The following is a 27,240-nucleotide window of genomic DNA, read 5'->3' as shown; positions in this document are numbered from 1 at the left end:
ATATACTATTGATCATGAAATGATGCATATCCATTTCACTTTAAATAGAGATGAATTTATTCATAAAAATGCAAACTACAATGTAGAAGTCTACACGGCACTTATTACGTTAACAATCTGACTCGATAATCAGTATGTCACTTTTCACATTAATTACTAAAATATAAATTGTCACGTAACTATAAAAGAAATTACAGTAAAAATTTTTTGTATCCCAAACAATTTCGGTGCTTGTTGAGGTATGTTCTAAGGGATGAGTTAGTTGTACAACTTTTATAAAGCTAAGATACATTGGTGAGACTCATACATGGTGAAATTCATATATATATTCCACCGATATATTTAATTGTGTAAAAGTTGTACATTTTTACTTGTGAGAAATCATTTTTCATGCTCTAATAATTCAAGTCAACCCAGAAAGGACACCACAATTGGCATAGAAATCCACAATTTTGTGTTTTTCTTTGAGCAAAATTCGGGAAAGGAGAGGCAAACAACCTTTATTTGTAACTTTAATTGAAACAAAATACAGATCTTTATTCTTGGAGAAAGTTCTCATTGCTTGGGCGTTTCTTTCAAAAACCACTTTTCGACAAAAGCTCGACCTAAAGCTAATTGTCAGTCCTTGGAAGGTACCTGGGAGATTCGCCACAATGTTTACCTAAAACCCTACATTTCCCTTTAAACTTTGAGAAATGCTGGGGAACCCACCGGTATCCCACCAGCATCCCACCAAGGCCTAAGTGGCTTTGTCTTTTTATTTAGCAAATTCATTTTTGGGAAATGCTACAATTCCCACCACTATCCCACCCCAATCCCACCAACACTAAAGTGATTATACTTTTTTATTTAATAAATCAATTTTCAACTTCTTACACTTAGGAGTGGTGGGATTGGGGTGGGATGGTGGTGGGAATTGTAGCATTTCTCTTCATTTTTTGTTTTTTTACTTAGACCTTGGTGGGATGCTGGTGGGATACCGGTGGGTTCCCCAGCATTTCTCTTAAACTTTTTAGCCATTGCCTCCCATTGGCTTTAAATTTTTAACGGAGCCGGCCAAAGCTGATTTTTCTTTAAGCAATTGGGGGTGTTTGTTTGAGGAGATAAAATGTAATTAAAATTATGAAAAAAATGCATATAATCTCTTTAAACTATCATCTCATTGTCAATGTCCTCTCAAATTACCAATTGTGTCAATGTTTTTTCCTAAACTATCAAAAACTGTCAATGTCCTCCTAATAACAAAAATATCCTTCATAAAATTATTAAAATAAAATAAAAACTAAAAAATATTTTAAAAAATATAAAATAACAAAAATTTATACAAAAAAAAAATTAAAAATTAAAAACTGGGTTTTTTTTTTCGTTTTTTTTTTTGTTAAAACAAATTATTTTTGTAAGTTTCAGTTATTTTTTCGTTTGGTCTTTTTAAAAAAAAAAAATCATTCTTTTTCGTTTTTTTAATTTAATAAAAAACTGGTTTTTCCTTTTTCTTTTTCGTTTGTTTTTTTTTAAAAAAAAAAAAAAACTTTCTTTTTCGTTTTTTTTATTTTTTTCTATTTAATTTGTTTTTAAAAAAAATATTTTTTTAGTTTTTATTTTTAGTTTTAGTTTTAGTTTTTTTTCGAATTTATAAGGACATTTTTATCTTATTCAAAAAAATTTAAGATTATTTTTGTCTTTTTGTTGGTATTAGGGGGGGCATTGACATTTTTTTGGTAGTTTGAGGGGGGCAATTGACACAATTGGTAGTTTGGGGGGTACATTGACAATTGAGTGGTAGTTTGAGGAGGATATGTGTACTTTTCCCTTAAAACTATGAAGTGTAAATGTCACCAAAAAAACAAAAAAAGAAAAAGAAAAAGAAAAAGTCTTTATGTTACGTGTGATTCACGTGTCCGTTTTCGTCACAACTAACGAGTAAATATAATTCATGGTGCTATTCGAAACATGGTAATTTAAGAGAATGAGTTTCGGTGATTCATAATTTATAAATGTTAGTACAAATGATGCATTGTTTTGGAGGTGGAGGGGCAAAGTGTAATTTAACATAACATTTTAACCTTTATAATAGATTTTTATTTCGTTTTTTCTAGTCTATTACATTTTATAGCATTCTTAATAGTCCCATCAAATTTTACTCGCCAGAATAACTAAAATTTATTTTTCTCTATTTTAACCATCAACTTTTTTAAAGCATTCTCAGCAATATCACAATTTTAGCTATCAACTATCAACTATCATTATTCTATTTATATAATATTTTTCAAAATAGAGATTGTGTGTGATGCATGAGAGAGAAATAAAAAAATGGAAGAGGGAGAAAGTTTTAATAGTTATATATATATAGATTTGGTGAGTGAATAGTACTTATTATTATTGGCGAGTATTGTTCATTCACCAAATTGGTAAGATTGCTGGAGGGTCATTTTGAATAATTTTATCAAATTAGCTCACAAAAATAACCAAAAAGTTATTTTAATGAGGCTACATGCTCTTACAAACTTGTGTCTTGAAATAATAATATTTAGACAATTTAATTCAAAATAATGTTAAAAGTTAAAGAATTTAATCTAAAAGTTTAGAGCACTCTAATCTAATCTCGAGAGTTATCACTCTCTAATACAGGATAAGACAAGAATAAATTAGTCATTTAGTTTATTTAGATTATTAGTTTATTTGAAATTCAATGATGGACTTGACCCAAAGTTTTAAATTATTTGTAATTTAATAATGGGCTTAGCCCAAAGTTAGTCACATTAGGGTTAGGGTTAGGGTTAGAGTTAGTTTATGAGTCTATTTAAACATAATGTTCTATTATAATAGGGAGATCATGATTTATAAAAAAAAGACATTTGTTTCTTTGAGACGTGATTCATCTGTCCTTTTGGTGATGAGATTCTGCCAATGTTAGTGAAACTCTGGTTCAATCTATCATCTTCGTTATTTTTTAGGGGATTTGATTCTTGTACAACACCAATACAACAACTGTACAACAACCTCTCACATGAGGGTGGGCCCCAGTATGTGGGACCCACCCTCATGTGAGGGATTGTTGTACAGTTGTTGTATTGGTGTTGTAAATCTAACATTTTCCATTTTTTAGAGACTCTAAATTAAGAGAAATGATCCCTACACTCATTTCTCACAACAAGCTGACGTGACTGGTAATATTTTATTATGTTTTTACAAAAAAATATATATATATATATATATATATTACCAGCCAGATCAACTTGTTGTGGGGCTATTGTAAGAAATGAATGTAGAGATCATTTCTCCTAAATTAAAATAAGATTTACATTTATTTTATGTTATTTTTCTATCTATGCTACGTCCATTTGCATCACTCTCCCCCTCGTGGGCCACTGCCTCCTTGTTAAAATATGATTTTCTTTATTTCACTTGCAATCTATAAGAATATATACCATCAAATTATGGACTATGAAATTAGTCATTCCCGTTATATTGGACATGGCCATAGCAGAGTAAAGCCCAAAAGGCACTGGGCTGCACTGGGGCCCTTTATATACTGGTTTCGTATAGTATAGCATGACAGACCTAGTCAGATCGAACGTACAGTCTAAAGTTACCTTAACATTGCTATTTATTTGAGCCCCGACCCACGAAAAGATTAATTCCAAACTAGGTTTTTTTAACCGAACAAAACTAAAAATTAGGACCGATAATTTTTTATACGATCTATGAACTTGATATGAATCCAACACGAAATTAGCGAATTAAAGTTTAGGAATTCGACTCGTTTAATTGAATGGGTCGAGTTAAGATTGATCTATATAGTTTTGTATTCATGTGTCGACATAACCCGAATTTAACACACGACATTTAAGGTTGTCAAATTTTAACATGATCTACGAATTCGATAAGAATCCAATAGAAAATTAACGAATTAGGATTAAAAAATATGACCCCGTTTAACTAAAGAAATTATATTAAAATTAGGTTATATAATTTTATACCAGAGACATGACCAAACTCTCACGTCATGAATAAGAGATATATAAAAACATTATTAGCAACTTCCTTAAATCTTATTTCCTTCTTTACACATAGGAAAAACTCATTAAATAAGAAATAATAAATAAATAAAAAACTATTGGAAAGTACATTTAACTAAAGAACAAAAAAAAAAAAAGTAGTTTAACTTCTTCAATTGAGAAAAAGTTGAAAGGAAACCGTTGCTCGTGCTATACTGCTATAAGAGTCCCAAACATTTTCACAGTCTCGATTTCGTTTTCGTGGGGCCGAAGTGAAATCCTCATCCGGCACTTACAGTCTCTGCTTTCTAAAAGTATACGAGAACGGATTTGAGAGAGAACTGAGAGGAGAAACCCAAAAAAAAATGGACAAGGCCAAAGAATTTCTAGGATTGACCGGAGAGGAATCGGAGAGCGTGTCGCGACTCACTGTCCATCCTCACTGAGCTGGGGTGGAACCAAGTTTCTACGAGGAGTTTGGCCTCAGAGGCATCCGAGTCGACCGAGTGGAACCAGGCTTCGTTGCCTGTAGTTTCAAGGTCCCTCCTCGCCTCATCGTAAGATATCCGATCCCCTCACTAATTCGCTGAACGAGTTTCTCATATTATGTATTTAGTTTTTGATTGGATTATGGGAGCATTATGACAAGATCTAATGATCTATAACTTGAAACAAATGCCGCTAAAGTTGCTGAAACTTTGAAAATTTGCTTTCACAAACGGATAAGCATTTTATTGTGGTATACACGTTAAAATTTTAATTAATGTCAATTCCCCACTAATACCAATAAAAAGACAAAAATAATCTTAATTTTTTTTTAGTAAGACAAAAATGTCATTATAATTTTTTTTTTTTAAAAAAAAAAACTAAAATAAAAAAAAACTAAAAAAATTATTTTTTTTTAAAAAACAAATTAAATAAAAAACGAAAAAGAACGATTTTTTTTTTTTTTTTTTAAAAAAAAAAAAGAAAACGAAAAAATAACTGAAAATTATAAAAACATTTTTTTAAAAAAAAAAAAGAAAAAAAAAACCTTTTTTTTTATTAAATTAAAAAACGAAAAAGAACAATTTTTTTTTAAAAAAAAAAAAAAAAACAGAAAATTATTTTTTTTTTTTTTAAAAAAAAAAAAACAATCGAAAAAGAAAAAAAACAGTTTTAATCTTTTTTATTATAAATTTTTGTTATTTTATATTTTTTTAATAATTTTTTTAAGTTTTTATTTTATTTTAATAATTTTGTAAATGGTATTTTTATCATTAGGGGGACATTGACATTTTTTGATAGTTTAGGGTGGGACATTAACACAATTGGTAGTCTGAGGAGTACATTGACAATGATGTAGTAGTTTGATAAGGTTATGTGTACTGTTCTCTTGATTAAATAATTAAATCAACCATTTTTTATCTGCTTAAAACTTTTGAAATAATTTATGATTTAACGATTAAAATCTCACATTGAGTGGCGTTGATATAATAAAATTCGGTAGTTTATATATGTCTTTTGCCTGGATCATTAGAGCTTTATTTTGGGATTTATAACTCACAGTCTAGGTGTTTGCAACTATGATTTAAGCGCTTTTATATCAAATATTTTTATTGTCTGCTTAATTATGTTTCAATGAAAAATGTAATGAAATAAATGCTGCTAAGATTGTTGAAACTCTTAAAAACTGCTTCACAGGCTGATAAGACATTTTGTTAGAGTATACATGTGAATGTGATTGATTAAAGTCCCATGTGGAGGAATGAATTACAAGAGTGAGTGGTTGATATGATATAATTGGATGGAACCAGAAGGATTAAGCTTTTGAATTGAAGTGTTGCCTAAGATCTTATATCAAGATCTTTGAGAGAGCCTTTTAGAGAGAGAAACTCTTGAGAGCCTTCTTAGAGAGAGAGCCCCTCCGTGGTGTTTGGTTGCCGGGGGAGAAGCTTCACGCCTCCCCCTAGCCTTGAAAGGATTAGGATGGTTGTTTTTGTTCCCTTCCTAGATTGCTTCCAGGGGGGTTTAACTTTCACTCCCAGCCCTTAAGGCTGTAGAGGTTTTGCTCCTCCCCGTCTGATTTGGTGGAGGCTTTGATTCTCCTAGCTTCAAGCTATGGAGCTTTTGTGTTTTTTTTTCTTTTTTTTTTTTTTTCTTTTTTCTTTTCCAACAGAAGGAGTTTCAGGCTACTGGTTTTGTGGGTTTTTGACTGCTCGTGGTATGTCTCCGGCGAGGCGTTCCTTGCTGTGCTTTAACAGTGTGGTTTTTTATTTGGTGCTAGATCTATGCGTTTTGACACGAATTTATGCGACACGCGCCTCCCTGTGGTGGTCGCGGGCCTCCTTCAGTCCGGTAGTCACAAGCCATGGCCGTGTGTTTCTCCCCTGTTTGGTGCGTGGCCAACACGTGCCGAGGAGCTTCCTTCCTGGTCCTACGGGTGAGGGTCATGTACCACTTTTCCGGTCTCAGGTGATGATGATTTGGACTGCAAAAGGTTGTCTGCTACAAGGAGGGATCCCGATGTAGGCACGTGCTTTACACATGCTGACTCCAATGACGACTTTCCTGGAGCTGGTTGTTGTTGGATTTTTTGTGCTTTGTATATTCCTATGTGTTTACTATGGATCATAGTGTGTCTACTTGTAATGTACAAATGTTTCATGAGCTTATTTGGTGTATGTGGTAGACTAAACCAGCCCTCTTATCTTGTTTAATACGGGCTTAACTGTAAAGAGTGGCTTTAATTGATGTTCTTGTAATATTTATGTATTGTATTTAGGCAACTGCTTTAACCCAGACTGTAATATATTATTCCTTTTTTGTTGTGGCCTTTATATCACATTTACGGTATTTACTATGTTTATTATTTTTTCAATAAACATATACGGCATTATGGATATTTCCATTAATTTAGATTACCGTAAATATGGAATCGGTATTATGGTTATTTCTATTAATTTAGATTACCGTAAATATGGAATCGGTTAATTGATTTTAAAATCAATTAACGATATTGTTTCCCTGATGGAAGGAAACAAATACGGTGTTTACCATTTTGAGGGTCCCTAACCTAGCCTATAAATAGAGTGCCTGTGTACACCATCAGTACAGCCATCAAGCAATAGGCATAGGTTAGAAGATCCCTCAAATAATCTTTCTTGTTCTTCAGATGGATCGTGGAGACGCTTGAGCAAACATGGCTAGAGGTAAGCCTGAATCCTGTTTATTCGTTTTCCGCTGCGCATGTTAGATTAAATAATATGTTGATTATTTCTAACATGTGATATCAGAGCCAGCCTCTGTGCTATTTTGCTCAGCATATAATTTTACTATGCGTTATCAATATTGAATCAAGTATTTTTTATTGGTTATCAATATTGAATCAAGTATATTCTATTTGGTATTGTTCACTTCTGTTTGTCAATATTGTTTGAGCAATATTTCGTCTTTTGTGACATGATAGAAACGCATTAGCGATTATTTTGTGAATATTTGTTGTTCACGTACTGTTTGTGAAAACCCATAAATTTGATATAACTATTTTTTGTTTTATCACTATTCTGTGTATTGTGATATACTGCCTAATTTTGAGTTGTTGTAATCTTGATATGGGTATTTTCATAAAGGGGTGGCGGCTAGGGTTCCATTTTTTGGGTTTTCAACCCATCTGGAACATTACGGGTCGGGTTGGTTGGTGACTGGGTAGGGTTTCGACCCATTAAAGTTTTTGGGTTTGATATATTTTCGGGTAGGGTTTTTTAAAACCCATGCAGTTTTGGGCCATTTAAGTGGGCTGACCTAGTTTGGGCCAGCACTATACATAGACCCAGAGGCCTGACCCGATTAAGTGGGTTGACCTAATTGCCAAATACAGTAGCCCATTTGGAGTCTTGTGACCCAAAAGCCCAACCCAATATAGTAGCCCAATACAGATACCCAACCCAAATTAAGTGGGTTAACCCAATTGGGTCAGCCCAATACAGCAACCATTTTCAGTAACCCATCAAGTTCTTTTTAAAAGGGGAATTTAGGCCTTATGGTGTTTAGAACCTGGGTTCACCAGGTGTAAAGAGCCTTGGCCACTTACTAAACCATTAGGCCATGTGTTTTATTATGTCCTCATATTAAAGTTTTATTCCCTTTATTATTTACAGTACTGTGTATTAAAATTATTGTTTATTTAATACATGAATTGAGGAATATATATTTTAAATTTATATTGTTTAAATATAAATTGTTTGATGCCTAGACCTAAGAATAATTAACAATACCATATATACTAGTGTGTTTACAGTAATATCTAAGAATGCAATGTCGGGGAAAGTTCTGGCAAGGAAAGTCTTGGGATTTAAGTGTGTCCGGTGTGACCCCCCTCACTTTCCTGGGAGCTCATCTGCTTGCACCTTGGAAAATGCTGTTTACCCCATTTAAGTATTGGTTTGTTATATTCCTAAGGCCATTAAGGGGGCATCTATAAAGTTGTTAGATGTTAATGAAGTAGCAATTATCATGATAATTTTGGGAGAGCCACAGCATCCCAATTTTGAATGACAATTGCATCAAGATTACACACACGTAATTATCATAATAATTATGGGAGAGCCAAAGCATCCCATTTTTGTATGATAATTACATCAGGATCACACGCATGAACCTCATAAAGATTTATTAGATGTTCATGAATTACAGCGTGATTATTATGATTTTGGGAGAGCCAAAGCATCATAATTTTGTAATAATTGCATAAGGATCGTACACATGAACTTCATATAGAAAAATTAACATCGTATTGTAATTAACTCATAAATTTAATTTCCTATCCCCAAAGGGAAGTTTTTATTTTTATGACTTAATTAGAATGAGATAACAAATTTAGTATTAAAAGTAAAATTTCTTTCGGTTGCCCAAAGGTACGAAGAATTTTATTTATTAATATTTAAATTTATTAGTCTTATCAATAAAGAGTAAATTTCATGCGTGATGCAACCTTTGCCCAAAGGTAGGTTGAAATTTACTATTTAAATTGGCATTGGCTAATTTAAAATAAAGTTACTTCATAGCATTAAAGTATTTATTTTAATTTTGGGTTATTGCAGCTATTCCTGTTACTCTACCTTTTGGTGGTTTTATATTCCAATACATTATGATAATATTTTTCTAACTGGAAAAATGATTGATATGCTTTTTCATTTGGGGTGTTAAAAATTTTGGTACTCCGTGTGGACAAACCACCTACTCCCGCGGAATTAAGTACGCCACGTGAGATTATTAAGCATGAACGGTGGGAGTGATTTAATCACTTAAGTTAGATGTTCATGAAATCTCATGTCACTAAAGTCATCAGGGATTTATTCCTGAATGTTTTAGAGCCAAAGTTTTATAAAGGTTGTTTATGAACATTTAGTAAGTTCAAACAAAACTTGGCCAGCACCCTAATAGAAAAAGCTTTAAAGACAAACCTTTTACAGTTTCTGAAGTGTTTATAATCCCATTATGGGAATGAAGGATATTATAGATTAGCTTAAGTCCCTAAAGATTGAGATTTTTGAGTCATTGTTGGTCTATTTCAATTTTTGAATTCTCTCTTCTAAGTGTAGAATTTTATCTTGTAACACACGTAAGGATAAATGGTTAGTAAATAAACTTCTAACCATGTGTGTTCAAGGATATGAGAGAATTTATAAAGTGTTCACATGATTATTCATGTCAAAGGAAGGACCAATAAATGCAATCATGTCCAACACTTAAAGCATGAGAATAAGGTGCCAATAAAGTATTATGGCAATCAAGATACATATTTCTCATGAAATAAGGAAAATTAAGGGCATATAAAGAAAGATTGCATGAAGTATAAAAAATGACTTAAAATAAAGATAATCTCCATATCTAGTATGTCGTGAATCTCTTTTAGTGACTCAATCAAATATATTGTGGATTGATTATGGTTTAACAATCCACATTGTCAACACAAATGCAGAGTCCTTTTTAAAATGGATAACACGTGTTTATAATTTGAGCTTGTTGGGATCTATAGGTTAATTTTAAAATTCAGTTATAATTTTGACCTCAAAAAATGATTTATATTCCATAATCTTTTTGAAATCTATTTTCTAGTTTGGCTTATTAAAAATTTCAATTTTATTTTAAACTTGAAATTTTTCTTATTTTTTGGTGGAATATTGGTTGGGGTTTATTTAAAGTCTATTTAAAATTGACCTACGTCCCAATTTTTGAAACAAAATTATTTGTTTATTTCTGCATAGTGATGTTGACGTAAAGTAGAGTCTTTAAGAATTTAAAAATGCTCTTGTTATGGCTTTGGAGATTGAAATATATCTCCATACAGAAAATAAAAGTCGGTGATTTACTGACTTTGGTACTTGTGTGGATTTCATAAGGGAAAGCATACCAACAAGACCATTAGAGGTGCCAAATAGAGCCTTTTAAAATTCTTGAGATCATGTACATTGAAATATGTTAACCTTTCCATACTCATTGCCTAAATGGTCAGAGATATTTTTATCTCTTTCAGTGATGACCATATAAAGTTTATGTATGTCTATCTTCTAAATATTAAAGCTGGGGTATTGAATGCTTTCAATATCTATAAGGAAGAAGAAGAGAAACAATATGAAGATCATAGGATCTAATATAGGCATAGAGTATTAAGGTAGGTACACACAAAGGGAAATGATTAGTAATACTAATCTGCTATTACCCTTATAGAGTAAAGCTTTGAAGACCATTGTGTATATGTTAAACAGTATTCCATCTAAGGTTGTCCATAAGACACCTTTTAAAGTATGAAATAGATGGAAGCTTAGTTTAAATTATTTACACATATGGGGTTGCCTTGCTAAAGAGAGGATTTATAATCCTCGCCTAAGGAAATTAGATTCAAGGACAATCAGCGGATCTTTTATAAGCTATCTAGTAAACTTTAAAGAGTTTTAATGTTTTATTATCCTTCATATAAGCCTAGAGTTGTTGATTGTAAAATTTCTAGAGGATACGGAACCTAGTGGGAGTGCTCATTCACATAAATTGAAATTTGAGGAAGTACTAGAGTTGGCCAAATCTCCTCCTCATAGAGGATGATTGATTGTATTCAGGAAAATCAGATTGATTATCCTGAGCCACAATCACTTCTAGAACAACCAACTCATACAGAACAGGTTCAAAATCTATTCTCCCATTGCAAAATGCAGAGGAAGTAGAATTAAGAAAATCTTATAGAATAAGTAGATTAACAATTCTTAGTGATTATGTTGTATATCTCCCAGAGTCTGATGTTGACGTTGGACATAAAGATGATCCAAATTTGTTTTCACATGCTATGAATGGAGAAAACTCCTCATTGAGATTCAGTGCCATGAAGTGAGAGTTAAGTCCATGGCTGAAGGGTCGAGCTAGACTCGTAGCCAATGGTTTTACTCATAAGGAAGGCATTGATTATCGTGAAACATTCTCTCCAGTGTCTAAGGATGGTTCATCAAGATGATCATAGCATTAGTAGCTTATTTTTGATCCAGAGCTACATCAAGTGGATGCGAAAACAACTTTTCTGAATAGGGATCTTAAGGACGAGGTTTACATGAAACAATCAAAAGGTTTTATAAATAACAGTCAGAAAGCTTGCAAATTAAAGAATTCTATTTATGGGCTGTGATAGATCTCTCAATGGTAAGATAACTTTTACAAGGTTATTGTTTATAGAAAACCTTGTTGATTAGTATATATACCTTAAGGTCAGTGGGAGTACAGTAATCTTTCTAGTCCTATATTTGCAAGTGGTGATTTAGGTTTGCTACATAAAGTTCACAAAACTTTGAAATGAAGGATTTGGGTGAAACCTCTTATGTCTTTTGACATAGAGATTCACAAAGACATAAAGAATATTAACATTGTCTCGGAAGGCCTACATTGAAAAAAGTTTTGGAAAAAATTTAGAATGAAGGATTTGCACCTTCAGTAGCAATTAAGAGGGACTAATTAAATACAGATTAATGTCCCAAAAGGTATTGGAATAAGGGCAGATGAAAAGTTTTAAGGGTCTGCATTATACATAACCATATGACTGACAATAAGTATATTGAGTTAATAAAGTGCTGCAAATAAAGCCTTGCAGTATATGCAAGGAACCAAGAAGAACAACTTAACCTAAGGATACACTTTCCATTTGAAGGTGGTTAGTTGTTCATATTTGAGTTTGATGATTGTGTAGATAGTAGAAAGTCTACTCTAAGGTATATATCTTTTTATTGAAGGATATATCCTAGAGATGCAGTTTGCAGACTATAGTAGCTACGTCTACCAAGAAAGCTAAAAGTCTAGCGTGCTATGAATTTAGTACACAGGCATGATGGATGAGACATTTTATTGAAAGTCTCAATATTGTCGATTTTACAGTTAGACCATAAAGATACTCTGCGGTAATTCTACTATAATCTTCTTTTATAAGAATAAAGAGTAGGAGCAGAAGTAAATCGACATTAAATATCTCAGTACGAGAGATAACATTAAGAGACATAAAGGGTCTATTGAGCATATAAGTACTGAATTAATGATTGCGGATCCCATGACTTAAAGTTTACCGGTAAAGAAAGAATAAAGTCATGCGGAATATATGAGACTCATTAATTCATTTTCGCTTGGTTTGTCTCTTTTTGGTCTATAGACATAAAGTTATTGTAATAAAGATTTTTTGTGCACATTTGTTATTTTATCCATGAGGATAAATAAAGTTGGACCCGAATGACTTATAGGAAGTTCATTCATAAAGCTTGATTATCCATAAGGTACTCATGTAAGGAGTGTTTTACATCGTGATACATGGAAGGGACGACCTAATTTTATAATGGTTTTACCGCCATGATTCGTGTGAAACATTTCTTAACTGAGTTGGAGGATTCCATAAAAGATTGGCCAAAACTAAAGAACCTAATACCATATGGTCATGTGTTATAAAGTCCAAGTGGGAGAATGTAATATATTATTCCTTTTTGGTTGTGGCCTTTATATCACATTTACGGTATTTACTATGTTTATTATTTTTTCAATAAACATATACGGCATTATGGATATTTCCATTAATTTAGATTACCGTAAATATGGAATCGGTATTATGGTTATTTCTATTAATTTAGATTACCGTAAATATGGAATCGGTTAATTGATTTTAAAATCAATTAACGATATTGTTTCCTTGATGGAAGGAAACAAATACAGTGTTTACCATTTTGAGGGTCCCTAACCTAGCCTATAAATAGAGTGCCTGTGTACACCATCAGTACAACCATCAAGCAATAGGCATAGGTTAGAAGATCCCTCAAATAATCTTTCTTGTTCTTCAGATGGATCGTGGAGACGCTTGAGCAAACATGGCTAGAGGTAAGCCTGAATCCTGTTTATTCGTTTTCCGCTGCGCATGTTAGATTAAATAATATGTTGATTATTTCTAACACAGACTTGTTTTCTGACTTCAGGTTTAGGGGGGTCTTGTACCTTTATCCTTGTATTCACCTTTGCGCACTTTCAACAATATATGGTAGCACATGCTATCTTGTTAAAAACAGAAAAAGAAAAAAAGATCACTTCCCCAAGTCTTTATCTCTTCAATTCTTTTTGGTTTAGCATCTGTATTGATTTAATAATTTGAACTTATTTTGGGCGCAATTTTTACTGAGAGGGCTGTAAATTCTGCTTCTCTATCTGATTCTGTTTCCCCAGTGATTTGGAGCAATTAAAAATGCAGTTCTTTTGGGATACGTAATTGCAGGATAGCAATGGGAAGTTGGCTTCAGGTGCAATTGCAAACGTTATTGATCAAGTCGGTGGTGCTGTAGTCCATGTTGAGGGTCTCCCGATGAATGTTTCAGTGGACATGTCAATCTCTTTTATTTCGACTGCAAGGGTTCATGTAAGCTAGCTTTATTGTTTGAAAACATCTTAGTTGCTTTGGAAGTCTTATAATTAGATTGAACAATGTATTTGTCACCAAGCTATTAAAGGTAGTGTTTGGTAAAGATTGTTGAATTGATTTTTTTTTTTTTTAGTAGTAGTAAAAAATTATTGATATGATATAAAGTAGAAAGAATTTGTATGGAAAAGTGAAAAAAAAAAAAAAAAATTGTATTGTAGTAGATTTTTTTTCATTTGAATAGTAATAAAAAATTATTGATGTAATATAAAAAGTGAAAACAGTTTGAATGATTTGAAGTCGATTGTTTTTAGGAGAAGTGAAAATAATGGAAGAGAATTTGCCGGAACTTGCCAAACATATCCAAGCTTGTTTTTGACCTTTAATGCGAGTTATTGAACTAAGTGCCCAATTAGTCATTAACCACATACTAGGTGTTTGGTAAAGATTGTTCCTTGTTTGGCAAGTGAGAGAAAAATCTTTCTCTCCCTCTTCACTTTTCTTAAAAGCAATCAACTTCAAAACATTCTAACTTTATATCACATCAATAATTTTTTATTACTAAATGATTGCTTCCTCAGATAGTGTCGTGAATGTGATCGATTTAGTAATTTGGCAATCATATTAGCGTCTCTAGTGTTTTATTTTCATGTTAAAGAAGGGGTAAAGCAAGAAGGGTTTTAGTTTCATATTTTATTTACATTTTTCGTAGCCTGTAGCTTGAGATTTGCTTTTGCATCTTTTTGCCACAACATCTGATCTCCCAGGATGGCAAATTGCAGGATGAGTTTGTTGCGACAGTTTCCGGAAGGTGACGTGTCGGTCAGATTTTGGACTAAGTTGCTCCCGGTTGTGTCTGGTTCACCTGAAAAGTAAAGCTGCGTCATGGGGTTCCGACAACCCCGCTCCGATGCTTAAGTAAGTGTATGGTTCTGAGAATAAATGCGCAAAATAATGCCAAAGAGACTGATTAGCCTGTACCTTAGCATCTGAAGCAGTTCTTGTATTTATAGAGGTTATGGAGCAGTTCCATTAGCTTCACAATTTGTGCACGAGGCGGTTGGAGGAGACGTGGCTCCATGTAAACAACTCTTCTAGATTCCGTAGATCTCGGTGGTATCATGGGGTCCCACGACATGCATCGTGTCCCTTAGGTTCCGGGTACTGCCGAGACGCATGACTTCCATGACGTGCGTCGTGTCCCTTAGATTCCGGGTACTGCCGAGACGCTTGCAGATGCGGATACCAACTAGCATTTGGATCGCCAACTCAGGCCTGTTGCAACAGACTTGGGCCTAAGGAGCTTCAATGGGCCCGGGTAAATTATGCTTTTTCCAATATTTGGGCCCGGTCGGGTGGATCAGAGAGGGCCCACATCCCGGATTGGGCCCAACTCCCGAGAAGATCTATATTTGTCCCAACAGTTACCCCCCAATTCTCTTAGGTAAATTTTATACTTGAGAGAATTTAGGAATAATTGATCGATCTTTACTGTGATGTATCTTGAGTTTTGGGTCGGGCGTATAATACCGAGAGCGATTAATGACCCTTCTCCGTATCCATCTTGGAAGTATTGTTTTGTCGGTTGCTTTGACTTGTCCATACCTTATCCGCCCGAGAACCTTCGTACGCCATTTTCTTTTTACGGAATTCCTGCTTTTTCCTTTCACCTCGTAAATCCAAATTTTCAAACTTTTGAATTTCCTTGAAATCCGTGAGCCACGTGTCAAATACGACTGGACGCCGGTTCATTTTTCGAGGCGTGTCTTGTCTCACTGGACACAGACCACCGGGGCTTTTGGGCTTCCAGTTTTTGGAAGAAGTAACTTGGACGAGACCGTTCGTCTTCCGGTGGACTGCAACCGGTCAAGCTGTAGTCCTGTCGACGTGTGTCAGCAGCACATAAATGTGATTTGACGTCGGTTCGCCTTTCGAGGGGCACTGTGGTTGTCAGATGTGTGACCGGCGACGGTTCGACTGCCGGTTTGGAGGGATGAGACTCACTTATGTCTCTCTGACTCCCGGTTGTTCATGACCGGCTAATCCCGGTTGCACTGGAGTATAAATACCCTTCCCATATGCATCTCTCAGTATCTCTCATTCTTGTTTTGAACTTTTCTTCCTCCTTTCCTTTGAACTCGTATTTCTATCTTGGAAGTTCATCCTAAACTTGTCTTTCTGCACCATGTCTGAAGCAAGGGAACTCCCAGCAGTGGTCGTCTCGGAGTCTGAGGAAGAGGAATTACTATCCGAGGACGAGGTGGTGCCCGAGCAAGGGGAACGTCAGATGCCCCTCGTGCCTCTCGACCGCCGAGGAGTCTCAAAGGTTGGTACCGGGGATGAATTTCGCCTCCGGAACAATTATGATATTCCCCCCTCGGTTCTGTTACATTTCCAAAATCCTGTTACCCGGGAGATTCGTGGGGGCGATCTCGTTATTTACGAGAAAATGCTTTTAGCGGGGCTGCGATTTCCTTTACCGGACATCGCCCGGGAATTGGTACTATTTCTTGGGGTATCCCCGAGCCAGCTTACACCGAACGCGTGGAGATATCTCTTCGCCTCTTTCATTCTGTGGCGAACAGTGCTGGGGGCTCGGATGACAATTCCGGAGTTCTTCAACATCTACCGGGCGGCATATAAAAGGGAGGGTGTTGTTGAGTTTACTGTTAGGAACAACCCTATCTTTATATACCTTTCTCAAAGTTATTCCAACAACCGAGGTTGGAGGTCAGACTTTTTCCGAGTCTCAGGAGATTGGGAGTCGGTAGTGCCCTTACCGTCTGATCAAAGAGTATCAAGAGTCTGGAACCCTATCCAGGTTGACCTACGGGAAGCTCCTGTCTTGAATGCAACCGGTAAGAGAAGGGTGGCCGCAATGCTGTTGTTCTCTCAGACTCCGGGGAACGATGTGAAGATAGACTATGACAACATAGTCACCGACGAAAATATGCGGAAGGTTCTTGGGTATCAGATCCCTACCGAGAAGGTTTGGTATGATCGGAAAGGAAAACAAAAGCCGAAGAGATCCGAGGGTGGAGCGGCCGGCACTCCACAACCGAAGGCATTGAAGGCGGCTCCAGGGACTAAGAGGGTCGTCAAACAAAAGAAGACTGGCAGGGCGACCCTCCCTCCGAGGGCTGTAAGTAAGGCGACCCAAGTTCCGAGGACGGCGATTGTACCTCGGGATGGCCCTACCCCAAATTTCTCTGCTCCTGCTACCGATCTCGGGAGTGACTTGACTAGAGCTCCTGAGACTATGATCCCGGCTACCTCTTCATCAGCCGTTATTAATACTGTTGAAGTTGAAAATCCAGAGGAAGCGTCTGGTAAGGAGACAGTGGTTGCTCATGCGCTCGATATAGTAGAAATCGGGGACGATCCTGAGGAGTTGGAGCAAGATGCTTCTGAGGTTCGGAATGCATCTAAACGCAAAGGGAAAGAAGTGGCATCCGAGTCGACGAAGAGGACCCGATTTGCCTCGGATCCTTTACAATATGCGCTTACGCGGTCCACTGAAGCCGAGCTTCTTTTTGGTCGGCCGCGTTTTGTATTGCCCACTTTGCCAGCTACCCGGGAAGAACCGATTGAAGAATCCGAGACTTTGGATCGGTCTCCGGCTGAGAGGATAGAAACTCGCTTGGAATCTGATGCTGGTCTAGCCTCCGAGGATCACTTACAGGCGAAGCATGAAACATTTTTACAGCCCCCGGATGGACCGGAATTTGGGGATCATGTGGCGGTGGAATCGGAGGGTCATCTGGAGACCAGGGAGATAAACTCGTCCGTGCCGCCTGGACAGTGTTTGGATCGGGTTGAAGTTGCGGAGTCCTCTGGACCCGAGACTTGTGAGGACCAACCGGAGACTCGAAATCCTTCTCCGGGATTTATGGAAGCTGAGACTTCCCGTCAGGGAGCATTAATCGGTTCTCTGAAGGAAGGCCTACTGGCCTGCCCCTTAGAGACTTTAATGGGCTTAATCCCGGAAGGGTCCTTTTCGACGTCCGGGACCGTGTTACCTGGAGAACTTGCAGAGGCGATGCTTCATAACCAATTGCAGGTTAGCCCTGTGATTTTGAACATATCTTCCCATACTTTGCGCCTTTTTTTTTTTTTTTTTTAACTCCCATATTTTTATTATTTTAGTGCGTTATGAGGTCGGTTGCATTGTGGCGAGACCACCGGGGTAGTACTGAGGGCCGGGCTGCTCTAGAGGCCAAGGTAGCCGAACTTCAGTCCCGGGTTCAAGAGCTAGAATTCGAGATGTCCCGAACCGAGGATTTGGAGTCTGAGATAGAGACCTTGAAGCAGGATATCGAGACCAAAGATCAGACAATAAAGGCTCGGGACATGGATCTGGCTCAGGCCCGGAAGCTGGCGGATACATCTCGTGCTCAAGCACTTGAAAGCGAGAAAACTCTTGATAGAGTATTGAGCAATCTGACCGAGGCTAACGAAGCCAAAACGGCGCTATCTTCTCGGGTGACCGACTTGGAGCGAGAGAAGGACTCGCTGGTGGCCGGTAAGCACTCTCTGTCCGAGAAACAGAAAGAGATTCATGCTCGGTGTAAGAGACTTCGGAAGAAGGGCCATCATTATAAGGCCAAGTCCCGGCGTTTCAAGAAGCAACTCGCCCTTGTTCCTTGGCTTCGAGGTCTTAGCTGGGGCCGAGGATCCAACTGGGGTTTTGAGAGATTAAGGACCATGCTTCTTCACCCGGAAGTATTCAAGGTTGATCCCGAGACTGTGACTCCTGAGTTCCTTGAATTACCCGAGACAGCAACCAGGGAGCTACAGACTCTGGGAGTGGAATTTTTCCCGGATGTGGAGGACTGGACCGATGATGCTCCCAATCCTTATCGAGATGACTTAACCTCGGGACCCTCTGTCTCGGAATGCACTCCTGGTAGGGAAGAAACCGAGGAACTTGGGGCTGGCGATGCTGGGGACTCGACAGGGAGCCCACTTATGTAATATATTTTTTCTTCTTTTAGGCCGGTTGTACTTTGGAATGAAAACTAATGTAACCCGGTTGGTTTATGATATAGAATTAATTTCTTTACTTTGATATTTTGATGTGTTCATATAAACTTTTGTTTTGCTTACTCTACCGAGTTGCATTTGATTTGCTCTGGTTTGATTTGAACCGAGACATTCCTTAATGACTTTAGTCAATATTGAGGAATGACCGGTGCGTGCTCCGGGTCGGTTGTATTTCAAACCGAGGGAGCGACGCTTTGATTTGATCTGGTCTGGTTTGATTTGAACCGAGACATTCCTTAATGACTTTAGTCAATATTGAGGAATGACCGGTGCGTGCTCCGGGTCGGTTGTATTTCAAACCGAGGGAGCGACGCTTTGATTTGATCTGGTCTGGTTTGATTTGAACCGAGACATTCCTTAATGACTTTAGTCAATATTGAGGAATGACCGGTGTGTGCTCCAGGTCGATTGTATTTCAAACCGAGGGAGCGACGCTTTGATTTGATCTGGACTGGTTTGATTTGAACTGAGATTCCATGCTTCGAATTGAATTGAGAATAAATATACATTGTCGGTGCCAGCTTGATAACAATAGTAAGCACAAGATAAGCAATTCACATAAAATATTTCTTCAGATGCTCGGCGTTCCAGGCTCTTGGTAATTCTTTGCCGGTCGTATCGATCAAATGGTATGCCCCTTTGTCGTGGCATCGTATAACTCTATATGGGCCTTCCCATTTTGCTCCGAGCTTTCCCTCGATTGGATCTTTGGTGATGGGGCTTACCTTTCTCAGAACCCAGTCTCCGAGTTGGAACTTTCGTGGGCGGACTTTTTTGTCGAAGTAACGGGCAGCTCGGTCTTGGTACGCGGCCCATGTTATCTGCGCTTCATCTCTTCTTTCTTGTAGTAAATCCAGATTGAGCTTGATTCCCTCGTCGTTGAGTCCCGGATTATAGTGTGATACTCGGAAGCTGGGTGATCCGACTTCGGCGGGGATGATTGCCTCTGAGCCGTAAGTTAAAGAGAAAGGAGTAGCCCCTGTGGGAGTGCGTGTCGTGGTGCGGTAGGCCCAAAGTACCTCGGGTACATATTCTGCCCAAGCTCCTTTCTTTTTACCGAGCTTCTTCTTTAGTGTTCTGAGAAGAGTCTTGTTCGTAGCTTCTACTTGTCCGTTCGCCGATGGATATATCGGGGTTGAGTAATAATTTCTGATATGGAGTTCGGCGCACCATTTTCGAAACGGTCCACAGTCAAACTGTTTTCCGTTGTCGGTAACAAAAGCGTGTGGGATGCCGAATCGACATATGATTGAATTCCAGAGAAATTTTACTACGTTTGCGGTAGTGATAGTGGCGTGTGCCTCGGCTTCGGCCCACTTGGTGAAGTAGTCTACCGCGACAAGAAGGAATTTCCGGCCACCTTTTCCCGGAGGCATAGGCCCGACTATGTCGACCCCCCATTTTGCGAATGGCCACGGCGAGGTGATTGGGCTTAGTTTTTCAGGGGGTTGCTTCATCACCCGGGCGAACCTCTGACATTTGTCGCACTTTCGAACGATTTCGACTGAATCCTTGCCCATTGTTGGCCAGTAGTATCCGGCTCTCATCGCTTTGTGAGCCAACATCCGAGAGCCAGAGTGGTTCCCGCAGACTCCTTCGTGTATCTCCTTTAATATGTATTCCGCCTCGGAACTTTTAAGACATTTCAAGAGTGGCTCAGTATATCCTCTTCGATAGAGCACCCCTCCGATAAGCACGTACCGGGCTGAATGTATTTTTACCTTCCGAGCTTGCAGCTTTTCCTCGGGTAGGGAACCGTCGCGGAGGTACTGAATTACATCAGTAGCCCATTCGGGTTCGTCTGATTCTTCTTCAATTTCCATCATGTCGAGTTGTGGAAGGATTGAAGGCTTGGTCTGTATCACCACCCCCCGTGTGGACGTTCTGACGACAGGCCCGGTGCCGGAACCCATTTTGGAAAGAGCATCGGCTCGGGCGTTCTCTTCCCGAGGAACTTTGGTTACGGCGGTTCTGTGGAAGTTAGATTGGCATTTGCGTACCTTATCGAGATATTGAATCATCTTTTCACCTTGTGCCTCGGCCGATCCCTGCACATGGCTGACTACCAACTGAGAGTCGCTTCTGATCTCCACATTCCTTGCTCCCATTTCCCGAGCTATTGAAAGCCCGGACAAAAGTGCTTCATACTCGGCTTCATTATTGGTGTCATAAAATCCAGTTTGATCGTATATTGAAAAGTTTCTCCATCCGGGCTTGCTAAAGTGACACCGACTCCGCTCTTCTGGTCGGCCGAAGAACCATCTACATATGCTACCCATGTTTCCTTCTCGGGCAGCTCTTCGCTTTCGGGCGTATTGCTAAATTCTAGCAGGAAGTCGGCTAGCGCCTGACCCTTGATAGAAGTACGAGGGTGGAACTCTATGTCAAACTGCCCCAGTTCTACCGACCAATTTACCAACCTCCCGGATAGATCCGGTTTTTGTAATATCTTCTTCAGCGGATGCTCGGTTAACACTCGTATAGCGTGTGCCTGGAAATATGGCCTCAATCTCCGGGCCGAGATTATTAAGGCGAAGGCCAATTTTTCAATCCGAGGGTACCTCTCCTCGGCTCCATGGAGGGCTTTACTAGTGAAATAAACCGGTTTCTGAATGCCTGAGTCTTCTCGGACCAAAGCTGAACTGACTGCCGAGGGTGATACTGCGAGATAAAGATACAAGATTTCTCCTTCCTCGGGGCTGCTCAACAGCGGCGGGTTGGTCAGATATTCTTTTAACTTCTTGAAGGCTTCCTCGCACTCACTGCTCCACACGAAGGCTTTTCTCAAAATCTTGAAGAATGGGAGACATTTGTCGGTGGATCGGGAGATGAACCGGTTAAGGGCTGCTATTCTCCCGGTCAACTGTTGCAGTTGCTTGGTGGTCCGGGGAGGTTGCATGCTGAGGACAGCACTCACCTTCTCGGGATTCGCCTCGATTCCTCTTTGTGAAACCATGAATCCTAAGAATTTTCCTGAGGATACGCCGAAAGCACATTTGGCCGGGTTCAGCTTCATCTTATGACTCCTTAGTGTTTTGAAAGTTTCCCCCAGGTCGGCTATATGGCCGGCAGCTTGTGTGCTCTTCACAAGCATGTCGTCAACATAGACTTCCACGTTTCGTCCGATTTGATTTCGGAACATTTTATTGACGAGCCTCTGGTATGTAGCCCCGGCGTTCTTTAGACCGAACGGCATCATTTTGTAACAGTAGAGACCTCGGTCGGTAATGAACGACGTTTTTTCTTGGTCGGCTTCATCCATGTGGATTTGGTTGTACCCTGAGAAGGCATCCATGAATGTTAAAAGTTCATGACCGGATGTAGAGTCTACAAGAAGATCGATCCGAGGTAATGGAAAACTATCCTTGGGACACGCTTTGTTGAGATCGGTGAAGTCAACACACATTCTCCACTTCCCGGTGGCTTTCTTGACTAAAACCACATTGGCCAACCACACTGGGTAGTCTACTTCTCGGATAAACCCAGCCCGCAATAGTTTGTGTACTTCCTCGGCAATGGCCTGGTTTCATTCCGGTGCGAAAGTCCTTCTTCGTTGTTTAACCTGTCGATAGCTTGGATCCACCATTAGCTTGTGGGTTATTACGGATGGGGGTATTCCCGGCATGTCCTCGTGGCTCCATGCGAATACATCTTTGTTTTTTCTGAGGAATGCAACCAGGGCTTCCTTCATTTCAAGGGGAAGCTGCGCGCCGACACGGACTTTCTTCTTCGAGTCACCGAGCTCGAATTCTTCCAGTTCCTCGACCGGCTCCCCCAACGGTGATTGCTATTTTTCTTCATCTTTTTTCTTCTCTCCCAGTCTCGCGGCTTCCGGGAGCTTCTTCAAACTTGTATTGTAACATTCTCGGGCCATCCTCTGGTCTCCTTTTTCGACACCGACGCCTTCTTCGGTGGGGAACTTCATGCTCAGGTGAGGAGTTGAGGTCACAGCCCTAAATTCGTTGAGAGCTGTTCTCCCGAGGATGGCGTTGTAGGCCGATGGTCGGTCGATTATTAAGAACCGAACCATCACCGTCCTCTGCCTCGGGTACATTCCTGCTGTGACCGGAAGCTCAATGGACCCGAGTGGGAGCACTTTCTCTCCTGCAAATCCCACAAGCGAATATCTCGCCGGGATCACCTTACTTCGATCGATCTTCATCCGCTCGAAGGCTGACCTGTAAAGGATGTCAGCCGAGCTTCCTGTGTCAACCAAGACGCGGTGTATTTTGTGGTTGGCTATGGCCAGACTCAGTACCAGAGCGTCGGTATGCGGGAGTGATACCCCTGCATAATCATCGTCCGAGAACCCGATCACTTGTGCGTCTCGTTTTTGGGACTTTGGAGGTTTCTGCACCGAGTATACCTCGAAATCCCGTAACTGTCTTGCGTATGCCTTCCGCGCCGAGCTAGATTCTCCGCCTCCTCCGAAACCCCCCGAAATCGTCTGTATTTCCAGAAGGTTCTCCTGCCGTTCGGGTCTGGCTCGGCTCCTACTTCTATCTCGTGCAGCCCGAGGATCCGGCCTGCGTTCTTGTTCCCTTCCTCTTTCTTGATTTCTTCCCCGATCATCCCGGGGATTGTTTTGATCCTAATGGAGCCGATTCTGATGGTGGCGGTTGCCGTGCTCCGGATTCTGCTGAATTCTCTGATCTGCGAGGAAACGGACAAGTTTTCCGTTTTCTATGAAACGTTCAATCAGAAGTCTCAAGGATATGCAGGCTTCCGTACGATGCCCGGTGGTGTCATGAAACACACAGTACTGGTCGGCGTATCGTGAATGCGGATTTGCAAGCACCGGTTTGGGCTTCCGGTATGTCGGATCTCGCTTTATTTCCAGGAGAACATCCATAATGGGTGCATTGAGGGGTGTCCAGTTGTGACCCCTTAGGGACTCCTGATCCCGCTTCGGCCTGGCCTCTTCTTCCGGAACCCGCTTCCGTTCTTCCTTCCGAGGATTCTTCTTTTTTGGGTTCCCGGAAGTGGATGGGCGAGTAGTCTCGGGTCCCAACAGAGCTCGGAGTGTCTCTTCCTGGTTAATGTACTTCTCAGCTTTACTCATAAAGCCATCTAAATTCTGAGGGGGCTTCCTGGCTATATCAGCCATTAGTGCTCCGTCTTTTCGGATTCCCTGAAAGAGAGCTCCGTAGATGAAATCATCTGTTGCTGCCTCAGCTTCAAGTCTAGCCTTGTTGAACCTCATAAAGAAATCTCTGAGGGATTCCTCGGGTCCTTGGTGCAATGACATTAAGGATCCCGACGGCTTTCTTCTGACCCTGCCGGCCATGAACTGCGTCAGGAACATCCTGCCGAGGTCCTCGAAATGACGAATGGAATTTGGCGGGAGGCTCCTGAACCAGTCACGGGCATTGCCCGAGAGGGTCAAAGGAAAGGCTCGGCAGGCAACCATCTCGGGTGTTCGATGGAGATCCATGTGGGCCCTGAAATTATCTAGGTGCTCCACAGGATCTTCAAGTCCCGTATAAAACGGGATCTCTGGGACTTTGAACTTCTCAGGAAGGCAAATATTTGCCACCTCCTCGGTGAATGGGGAGGTGGTCTTCTGTAAAAGGTTTTCCACCAGGGAAGCTTTTCCCTTATCGTTCCGTTGGATAGCTGCGGTTAGAACATTGCATCTTTGCTCCAACCGGGCAATCATGCCTTGTACCGCCCTTGCTGCCTCGGGTTGAACAGGTGGTGGATTTCCTGGGACTTCTTCTTCTTTGTTCGGCTCCTCTGTTCCTTCGACCCGGCTGCCTTCCTCTCGATTTCCTGGGTCAGTAATAGTTCGGTGAAGTTCTGGAACCCGGGCCTAGAGGACAGCATTCATAGTGGCCAAATCCTCGATGCTTTTGGCCATCTGCTCCATTCTTTCATTCAGGAGAGTGAATTGGGGATCGTTGGAGTTTCCTTCGTCTCGGGCATTTCGGTCATCCCGAGGCACTCGGTTGGTTTCTGATCGAGTATTCACCATAACGGAATTTTTTAGGAAAACGATATAAGTCGTTCCCACAGACGGCGCCAAACTGTTGCGACAGTTTCCGGAAGGTGACGTGTCGGTCAGATTTTGGACTAAGTTGCTCCCGGTTGTGTCTGGTTCACCTGAAAAGTAAAGCTGCGTCGGGGGGTTCCGACAACCCCGCTCCGATGCTTAAGTAAGTGTATGGTTCTGAGAATAAATGCGCAAAATAATGCCAAAGAGACTGATTAGCCTGTACCTTAGCATCTGAAGCAATTCTTGTATTTATAGAGGTTATGGAGCAGTTCCATTAGCTTCACAATTTGTGCACGAGGCGGTTGGAGGAGACGTGGCTCCATGTAAACAACTCTTCCAGATTCCGTAGATCTCGGTGGTATCATGGGGTCCCACGACATGCATCGTGTCCCTTAGGTTCCGGGTACTGCCGAGACGCATGACTTCCATGACGTGCGTCGTGTCCCTTAGATTCCGGGTACTGCCGAGACGCCTGCAGATGCGGATACCAACTAGCATTTGGATCGCCAACTCAGGCCTGTTGCAACAGACTTGGGCCCAAGGAGCCTCAATGGGCCCGGGTAAATTATGATTTTTCCAATATTTGGGCCCGGTCGGGTGGATCAGAGAGGGCCCACATCCCGGATTGGGCCCAACTCCTGAGAAGATCTATATTTGTCCCAACAGAGTTATTGATTACCTCAAGGGTTTTTTAGTACAAAGAGGAGGTTACTCTGGAACAATCGTCCTTGTGAGAAACAAAGCAACGGGGGAGATTATTGCTGAAGGTCGGCATTCATTGTTTGGTAAACATCACAGCAAACTGTGAGGTCTGAATCCATTTCACATAAATGTTATGAAGGTTAACACGCACATGTTCTAAATTCTACTAGACGGTTGTTCTCCTTTTGTAGCGGAGTGAATGTATCTTCTATTGAAAAAAGACTCAGTATTCTGGCAGTGCAAGGGGTTAGAAATTTGTACTTGTTTAATTGCTGTATATGTGATTGAGTAATCATTTAGTGATATATACCTTGAAATGTGGATGATGATGAGGAATAGTGAGACTCCGGTTGACTGGTTTATCTTCGTTATTTGGGTGAAACTCTAAATTAACGTAACATTTATATTTATTTTATGTTATTTTCCTATCTTTGTTGCGTCCATTTGCATCACTCTCCCCCTCGTGGGCCACTGCCTCCTTATTAAAATAGGATTTTCTTTTGCTCCGTTTGTTTCGACGTAAAATGGTTTCAAGGAAGTCATTTTTCTGGAAAATATTTTTCGCCGAAAGCATTTTTCGGTGTTTGGTGCGTACAGAAAATCACAAATATTTTTCATATTTTCATTCAATAATTTTAACCTATAAAAATTAATTTTTATTCAAAACATATAAATATTAATATAAAATAATATAAAAATCATCGATGACGAGATTCGGTCACTGACCGACAAGATTCTGGCTAATATAGCCAGAATTCGAGATAAAGGCCGGAATCCAGACAGTTTCGTTGGAATTCGGGATAGCCGGATTCCGGCCTCTCTGGCCAGAGCTGGCCGGGATCGGCCTCTCTGGCTAAATCCGGCCAAATTGGTCGCCGGAATCTGGCTGACCGGATTTCAGCGAAGGTGGCCGGGTTCCGTCGCCAGATTCCGGCGACATTAACCGGATGTTGTCGGATTCCGATACCGACAATATTTTGATGGTGATCGGCTGCTTGAACGTGAAGGTCGACTGTGTCGTTTAAAATAGATCGACCGCGTCTGGCGTCTTCGGAAAACGATTTACGCTTTTAAAAAGCGTAAATCATTTTCCGAAATTTACTAAGCATTTTTAGTCAAGCAGAAATCATTTTCCGGTCGACTATTATTTTCGCCCCTACCAAACACCGAAAAATGTCGAAATCATTTTTCAGAAATTATTTTACACCGAAACAAACGGAGCATTTATTTCACTTGCAATCTATAATACTATATACCATTAAATTATGGACTATAAAATCAGTCCTTCCTGTTTATATTGGAAATGGCCATAGCAGAATAAAGCCCAAAAGGCATTGGGCTGCATTGGGGGCCCTTTATATACCAGTTTTGTATAGCCTGACAGACCTAATCTGATCCGAATGTACAGCCCAAAGTTACCTTAACATTGCCATTTATTTTATCCCTGACCCACAAAAAGATTTGGGAGCAGAAACGGAATCCTATTCTAGTCGGGTTTTGGAAAAAACCCACCCACCCGGTTTCAACCCAAATCCTAGCCCGTTTCACGCCAAGAATTCACTCTCAATTCAACTATTCAAGGACAAAAACGGCTGATG

The 27,240-nt window shown here is 39.8% G+C and overlaps 1 pseudogene; it reads left to right on the top strand.

Annotated features, from left to right (window-relative positions):
- The first annotated feature begins 4,363 nt into the window (after positions 1 to 4,363).
- Positions 4,364 to 25,959, top strand: LOC133876915 (uncharacterized; annotated as a pseudogene).
- Positions 25,960 to 27,240: the final 1,281 nt, after the last annotated feature.

The sequence above is a fragment of the Alnus glutinosa genome, chromosome 9, assembly GCF_958979055.1.
Source record: "Alnus glutinosa chromosome 9, dhAlnGlut1.1, whole genome shotgun sequence".
Lineage (NCBI taxonomy): Eukaryota > Viridiplantae > Streptophyta > Magnoliopsida > Fagales > Betulaceae > Alnus > Alnus glutinosa.
This window is presented reverse-complemented; position numbering and strand designations above follow the sequence as displayed.